Source organism: Chiloscyllium plagiosum, chromosome 18 (genome assembly GCF_004010195.1).
Source record: "Chiloscyllium plagiosum isolate BGI_BamShark_2017 chromosome 18, ASM401019v2, whole genome shotgun sequence".
Taxonomy (NCBI): Eukaryota; Metazoa; Chordata; class Chondrichthyes; order Orectolobiformes; family Hemiscylliidae; genus Chiloscyllium; species Chiloscyllium plagiosum.
This window is the reverse complement of record NC_057727.1, coordinates 25,651,851-25,660,048: the sequence shown is the minus strand read 5'-3', so window position 1 is coordinate 25,660,048 and position 8,198 is coordinate 25,651,851. Positions and strand designations below refer to the sequence as shown.

The 8,198-nt window shown below is 40.8% G+C and overlaps 1 long non-coding RNA gene across 1 annotated transcript in view; it reads left to right on the top strand.

Moving 5' to 3' along the window:
• Positions 1 to 7,993, top strand: part of LOC122559201 — a 17,411-nt gene extending 9,418 nt beyond the window's left edge. Inside the window, exon 2 of the long non-coding RNA XR_006314361.1 lies at positions 7,488 to 7,993. This is a non-coding gene — a long non-coding RNA (uncharacterized LOC122559201). The remainder of the gene's footprint in view (positions 1 to 7,487) is intronic.
• The last annotated feature ends 205 nt before the right edge of the window (positions 7,994 to 8,198 follow it).

Sequence of the window (8,198 nt, the reverse complement as noted above, 5' to 3'; positions counted from 1 at the left end):
TCAGAGCATGATTAGGAACATGGGACTGGGATATCATAGCAATTACAGAAACATGGCTCAGGGATGGACAGGACTGTCAGCTTAACATTCCAGGATAGAAAGGGAGGCAAGAGAGGAGGGGGAGTGGCGTTGTTGATAAGGGATAGCATTACATCTGTGCTGAAGGAGGATATTCCCGGAAATACATCCAGGGAAGTTATTTGGGTGGAATTGAGAAATAAGAAAGGGATGATCACCTTATTGGGATTGCATTATCAACCCCCCTAATAAGTCAGAGGGAAATTGAGAAACAAACTTGCAAGGAGATCTTGGCTATCTGTAAGAATAATAGTGGTTATGGTTAACTTTCCAAACATAGACTGACACTGCCATAGTGTTAAGGGTTTAGATGGAGAGGAATTTAAGTGTGTACAAGAAAACTTTCTGATTCAGTATGTGGATGTATCTAGTAGAGAAGGTGCAAAACTTGACCTACTCTTGGGAAATAAGGTGGACGGGTGACTGAGGTGCCAGTGGGGGAGCACTTTGGGGCCAGCGACCATAATTCTATTAGATCTTAAATAGTGATGGAAAAGGATAGACAAGATATAAAAGTTGAAGTTCTAAATTGGAAGAAGGCCAGATGTTCACACGTAAAGGGACAGCTGGAAAATGGGAAGCCTTCAGAAATGAGACAACGAGAATCCAGAGAGAGTATATTCCTGTTAGGGAGAAAGGAAAGGCTGGTAGGTATAGAGAATGCTGGATGACTAAAGAAATTGAGGTTTTGGTTAAGAAAAAGAAGGAAGCATATGTAAGGTGTATAGACAGGATAGATCGAGTGAATCCTTGGAGTATAATGGCAGTAGAAGGAGGGCAAAAAGGGGACATGAAATCGCTTTGGCAGATAGAGTTAAGGAGAATCCAAAAGGTTTTTAAAAATACATTATGGACAAAAGGGTAACAAGGAAAGAATAGGGCCCCTCAAAGATCAGCAAGGGGGTCTTTGTGTGGGTCAAGGTTCCACATGGGAGACTGGTTAGCAAGGTTAGATCTCACAGAATACAGGGTGAACTAGCCACTTGGATACAGAACTGGCTCAGAGGTAGAAGACAGAGGATGGTGGTGGAGGGTTGTTTTTCAGACTGGAGGCCTGTGATCAGTGGAGTGCCACAAGGATCGGTGCTGGGTCCTCTACTTTTTGTCATTTACATAAATGATTTGGATGCAAGCATAAGAGGTACAGTTAGTAAGTTTGCAGATAACACCAAAATTGGAAATGCAGTGGACAGCGAAGGTGGTTACCTCAGATTACAACAGGATCTTGATCCGAGGGGCCAATGGGCTGAGAAGTGGCAGATGGAGTTTAATTCCGATAAATGCAAGATGCTGTATTTTGGGAAAGCAAATCTTAGCAGGACTTATACACTTAATGCGAAGGTCCTGGGGAGTGTTGCTGAACAACAAGACCTTGGAGTGCAGGTTTGTAGCTCCTTGAAAGTGGAGTCGCAGGTAGATAGGATAGTGAAGAAGGCGTTTAGAATGCTTTCCTTTATTGGTCAGAGTATTGAGTACAGGATTGGGAGGTCATGTTGCGGCTGTACAGGGCATTGGTTAGGCCACTGGAATATTGCATGCAATTCTGGTCTCCTTCCTATTGGAAAGGTGTTGTGAAACTTGTAAATCTTTTCTGAACCCTTTCAAGGATGTTGCCAGGGTTGGAGGATTTGAGCTATAGGGAGAGGCTGAACAGGCTGGGGTTGTTTTTCCTAGAGCATCGGAGGCTGAGGGGAGACCTTTATAGAAGTTTACAAAATTGAGGGGCATGGATAGGGTAATTAGGCAAAGTCTTTTCCCTGGTGTTGGGGAGTCCAGAACTAGAGGGCATAGGTTTAATTGAGAGGGGAAAGATATAAGAGACCGACAGGGCAACTTTTTCACACAGGGTGGTACATGTATGGAATGAGCTGCTAGAGGATATGGTGGAGGCTGGTACAATTGCAACATTTAAAGGGCATTTAGATGGGAATAGGAAGGGTTTGGAGGGATATGGGCCGGGTGCTGGCAGGTGGGACTAGATTGGGTTGGGATATCTGGTCGGCATGGACGGGTTGGACCGAAGGGTCTGTTTCCATGCTGTACATCTCCATGACTCTGACAAACTTTTCCAGTTCCTGGTTGATTATAGGACCACACCTCTCAATAACAGGAATAGCTCCAGTGGAGTCTCCAATGGGGAGATATTCCCAGTGAGAGGGTGAAACAGCAGCAGGAATGCCAAAGCCAGCCTCATGTTGCCTCTAGTGAAGGAAGGAAGTTTAGTGCCAGAACTATGAAAATGGCCCTATATGAGGTGAGGCTGACGTGAGGTCAGGTCTTGTCACTTAATTTCAGGGAGGTGATACAGACCTCGACAAACATGTGGATCACCTGAATGCTGTGACCTACAGGGCAGGAACAAAACATACCTGGCCCCTCAGAATAGCCTGAAGACCTGTTGGAAACTGTAGGCTCCCCCTCCGTCTAGTGTTGAGGAAACCTCCAAGTCTGAGCTGGATGCAGCCTTGATATTGTTACAGCTGGAAGTGAAGGAGGAAACACTCCCAAGGTGGGTTACAGTCAACAGTCCACACCACCTCGGTCAGTCTAAATCAGAGGAACCAGATTTGGGGCAAACACATCTCAGGAAAAGCTACAAGCCAAAGACCAGGCCTTCATCCCCAGACTTAGTAGGGGAGGAATGTAGTGATTGGAACCAGGTCATTGGCCAGGTTAGCAACCCCAAGCAAGCAGGAAAGCCCCACTGACCAATGTAACAAGGGGATTTGGCAAAAACAAAAATTTTTAAAATTACATGCGGAAAGTACTTTACACAGAAGGTGGTAGGTGCCTGGAATGAGTTGCCAGCAGAGGTTGTAGAGGCAGGCACAGTAGATTTATTTAAGGTGCATCTGGACAGATGCATGAGTAGGTGGGGAGCAGACGGATGCAGATCCTTAGGAATTGGGCGATAGGTTTAGACAGTGGATTTGGATTGGCTCAGGCTTGGAGCGCCGAAGGGCCTGTTCCTCGGCTGTAAATTTTCTTTGTTTTAGCCAGAAAATTAGAATCTCCTCAATTCAGGTGACTCAACTTCAAGCTGGCGGGCCACAGCCAGTGTGTTGTGCACAAGTAAATAAAGTTGACTTGATGATGGAATACCAGCCTCTATGGTTATTTCGGTCCTATTTCCCACCGGTATTATCAATGAATCCTCATTTGAGCAATCTTTAGGCAGTGATTTCTTGATCATGGGGATAATAAGGATAATTGGGAAGGTTTTGGCCTGTGGTATTATCACGTGACTATTAATCCAGAGACCCAGATAATATTCTGGTGATGTCTGTTCAAATCCTACTGTTATAACACAGGGTAAACACACCTGCTTAATTTAAAACCAGCAACACAGAAGAATTATCCCATGCAGTAAACTGTAAACACTCAAGTGGCCAAGAACTATTTAAAGTAAAAATTAACAACTTTACTTCTTAAAGTATAACAGAATAATTAACTATGTACAAGTCCTTACTCTAACCTATCTTTTACCTTCCCTTCTATAATACTAGTCCAATAAAACTCCAATTAAGATTTACAAAATAACACTTATCTCAAAGCCAGGCTTCTATTTGGATCTTCCTGTGTGATCTTTTCTTCTTCTTAGGAATGTCTGCATCACAGGTTACTGATCAAAAAGATACCTTTTTAAGAACTATTTTTCAAACAGTATGTTTATGTGCAAGGGCTTAGCAGTTCTCCTCTCAACTGTTCAATTTTCCCCAGTCCTGTGTCCCCAAAGCATCAGATTGTGTCATTGTGTTTTAATATAACAAATTCAAACTGGATTGGAGTTTGGTATTTTTCAGGGTATAACTTAAACTGATTGGCCAAATTCAAATTTGTTTTCATTTCCAGGCAACCGGCTAATAGAGTAGTGTTACCTTGTTAACTTTATTGAGAACACTTGGTGCTATGGCCGATAGTTCTGCTGCTTTTAATTCTCCTAAAGTACACCCACATCTTCATACCTCTACCACTGCAGATGGAGGAATGTGAATTCAATAAAAAATCTTGAATTAAGATTCTAATGATAACATGAATAAAATCGCTGGAAAAATCTATGGTTCACCAATACAAATCAGGAAAGGAAATTGCTAGTCCATGTGACTCCAGGCCATTGCAATGCAGTTGATTCTTAGCTGACCTCTGGGCAATTAGGGAAGGGCAATAAGTACAGGCCTAACCACAACATCCACATGAATATTATGGAAAAATGAAAGTTAGTTTGTCTTTTGTTTTCAAGAACCTTGGCTGTCTAGTCATAATCCTAGAGATTCAACTTTTTCAACATAGTAAACATACTGAATGTTCAAGTGATAATTTTTGCTGCATCTACCTCTAAATGTTACAGGAAGGAGCAGGAGATGGAGAAGACCAAGTTTGAAAGGACACCACCTTTGGGCGGTACGGTGGCACAGTGGTTAGCACTGCTGCCTCACAGCGCCAGAGACCCGGGTTCAATACCCGCCTCAGGCGACTGACTGTGTGGAGTTTGCATGTTCTCCCCGTGTCTGCGTGGGTTTCCTCCGGGTGCTCCGGATTCCTCCCACAGTCCAAAGATGTGCAGGTTAGGTGAATTGGCCATGCTAAATTGCCCGTAGTGTTAGGTAAGGGGTAAATGTAGGGGTATGGGTGGGTTGCGCTTCGGCGGGGCGGTGTGGACTTGTTGGGCCGAAGGGCCTGTTTCCACACTGTAAGTAATCTAATCTAATGTAAGTAATCACCTTGCAGGCTAGTTAACTCCTCTATTGTTCCAAAAACCACAGGCTAGTTAACTCCTCTATTGTTCCAAAAACCAGATTTAATAAGCCTGCCATTGTCTATGGAGGATGAGTCACTGAACGTTAGCATGGTTATTCAGTCCTCATCCAATATACACAAAGCAAATTCCAACAGAGGTTGCTGGATGGTGTTCAAAGCAGAAACAATGATTTATGTCTTAACTTTCCCATCCATAACCCCTGGATAATGAGAGTAGGGAGAACTCCTGTTTACTATCAAAGATCCAAGATCAAAGCATGTTTACATAATGGAAAGCTTCACAAATTTACCCATTAAACCACTGAGAACAAATTCAAAGGAAATTCATATTTATTAAACCTTTGTTTCCTAAGTCCAATTTTCCATAATTTTAATCTGTAGTAATATTTTTGTTCTTCCTACACTAATCCTGTATTATATCATCTTGGCCTATAAATTGATGATTAAAAAGATCTATTTGTCCCACATCTTTAGATCCATGAAGGTTCCTTATTAAATCAATGTCCCAATGGAATACTTATAATACGATGTGTTGGTAACCTTCAATACTTAAATGTTTTACATTTCTCACTCATCTTTAACTTTGTATACTCCTCAAAATACATCTGCATCTTTTAGTATAAGTTTTAACTCTGGATAGTTTAGGTGAGCAAATTGCTTATGTAACCTGAAGACAATTTTCTTTGTTCTCTTTTTGGTTGATGCCATTAATCTTGACTTACACTCTGAGAAACATCAAGTTTGTTAAAGGATTACAATAATATTCTGATTACAAAATAGCCTCCATTGCCTTACTGTGCTCTGTCATGTTTAATTTCTGTCTTTGTATGTTAAGGTTTACTCAACAAGCTGGTTATCTCTCTCAACTGTATCAATATTTACAAATGGTTTATTGCAGCTAATATGCATGAAATTACCATACTTAAAAATCTCAAAGTGTTATCATTAGTCATAGACTGACAAAGTAAAGGTAGAAAAGATGTTTCCTCATGTGGTGCAATCTAGAACACAAGATCATAGTTAAGGATAAAGGGTAGTAGATTTAAAATAAATGAGAAGTTATATCTCTCAAAGGGTTGTGAATCTGTAAAATTCTTCCACCCAGAGTATGGTGGATGCTGGGACATTGAGTAAATTTCAAGAGGAGTTAGATTTTTAATGAATGATGGGTTGAAGGGTTATAGAAAGCAGGCAGGCAACTGGAGTTGAGGCCAGGATGAGATTAGCTATGATCACAGTGAATGGAGGCGGCTTGAGGGGCTGCATTGCCTACTCCTGCTTCTAGTTCTTATGTTCTTAATACTTTCAGATTCCTTAGCCTTGCATCAATCACCAGTACTTAGTGAATCAAGATAACATTTTGGCAATCTACCCCAAATACCATGGAGGTATTTGCACTAATACAGTATAATTTAAAGGAGTCCTTAACTCCTGATAGCCAGCATAGGATTAAAACGCCTGTGACGAGTGGAGCTTCATTTTTTTTCTGGCAGAACAATATGAATGAATTCAAAGACCCTTTTTGCTCTGGGCAATTCACTGCAAAATTATAATACTTTAGTTCCATCTAACACATCAACTCACATTTTCAATCGATTTAATTGGGTTTAGCATTTCTGCTTTCATCACCATTGTGCTTGTCTTTATTCCTTTCATGGCATTCATCTGCAGCTGGTATCTGCACTAATTTGAAATCTGGTAATCATCAACTCTATTCTTTGTGTCACAATGGAATGCCTCATTTGTTCCATGAATGCTGAAAGGTATGACTGTTTTCTCAGGAAGCAGACATCTGATTCAGCAGTCTCCTTCTCCAAGAACTGAACACTAGTTAGAACCAATTCACTGTGCTCAATTGTTTCAAATATACAAACCAGTAATCTGAATTTTTGTACTAATCCAGTGACTCCCAGAGTGCACTTCTTCAATTTTTGTACAACTTGCTGATGCCAATGATACATCCTTGCTTGGAAATGATCATTTGTTTTCCAAAAGCTATCAAATTCCTCAGTGGCTTTTTGGTCTCATTTACTTATCTGCGGTAGATGATAGGTCACAAGTGAGTTTTAACAGAAGAGGCACTCGTCTTACATGACAAGAAATAATTGGTGCAGTTTACACTAACTTCAATTGAGTTTCTACTTGTTGAAGTAAATCTTGACTTTCAATCTGTTGCTACATCTGCATTGAAGTATACAAACTTTTTTTACTTCAAGTGACCTTCAGTCACTGTGGTTGTTTAACTGCTGAACTAGAATTCTTCACTTCCTCAGTCATGTTACTGGAAGTTTTCTGCACACTCAGCACTCATTCACATTAACTGCTCTGTTTTTAGAAGAGAGGTTTGAACATGTCCACTAGTCTTGTAAAGTCTCTTGGCTCTTTATTATTGAGAGTATGAAACTGTGTACTTTTTAAGGCCACACAGTAATCTCCATAGTAACTGCTTGGTAGTACAGAACTTGACTGCAAAATGAAAAGCTTTAGCAATGTTTGTCTGTTTTTCAGCAATACAATTACACCAAGATCCATTCATCTGTTTGAATTCTGCTAAAAGTCCAGGAAACACAATGTAACAATTACTCTTATGTTTTTTGTTTGTTTCTTCATTGCCCTTTTTGTGTCAAAGTTCACTTTTTTCTTTTCTGCAGTGGTGATGGAGGAAGGTGTTTGCGAGGGCCTGCTGTAGTGGAAATGCGGTAGATCCAGATGTCTGTTCCTTGTGGCCACTGCTTAATCAAAGGCTTCATTGTTGGTGGGTCGGTCCGTTCATCCTGCTGGTCCCAAGTTTCCTCAAAGCTATGACAGCAATGTGGACGCTTCAGGCAGGGACTGAAGTGGCAATGGCTTGAGCAACCAGCTTCAGCATCGGAGACTTGGCAGGACTGGTCTGTCCCTCCTTGCTATGGTGGCAGTGGCAGCGTGGTGCATCTGGTCTGGAAATCCTTGCTTTGGGGTGGCTTCAGGAACAACATCACGTAACCACTCCATAAATCCAAATTGCCATGGAGGGTACAAAAGATAAAATTTGTCCTAACTTTTTCTCAATTTTTAAAATATAATTTCTGTAATTAAAATGGTGCCAAACTGTGGCAACTTGTATATATCTCGCTGTATTTTCATACATGCAAGTTACAATAAACTGCTGTTCTTTTTTTTTTTGTTGACAGTAGTTTGTTTCTGAACCAAAAGTTCCCTTAGCTCTCATTGAATTCCTATTCTCAAAAGGATGATGAATATTTGGATATTCAATAAGCAAGTAATATTGACTGTGAATCAGATACACATTTTCAACTGTTGTATATGCTGGTTGTGTTGCAGTGCTATTTGTAGCATATCTTTTAATCTAAAGAGTTGTTCTG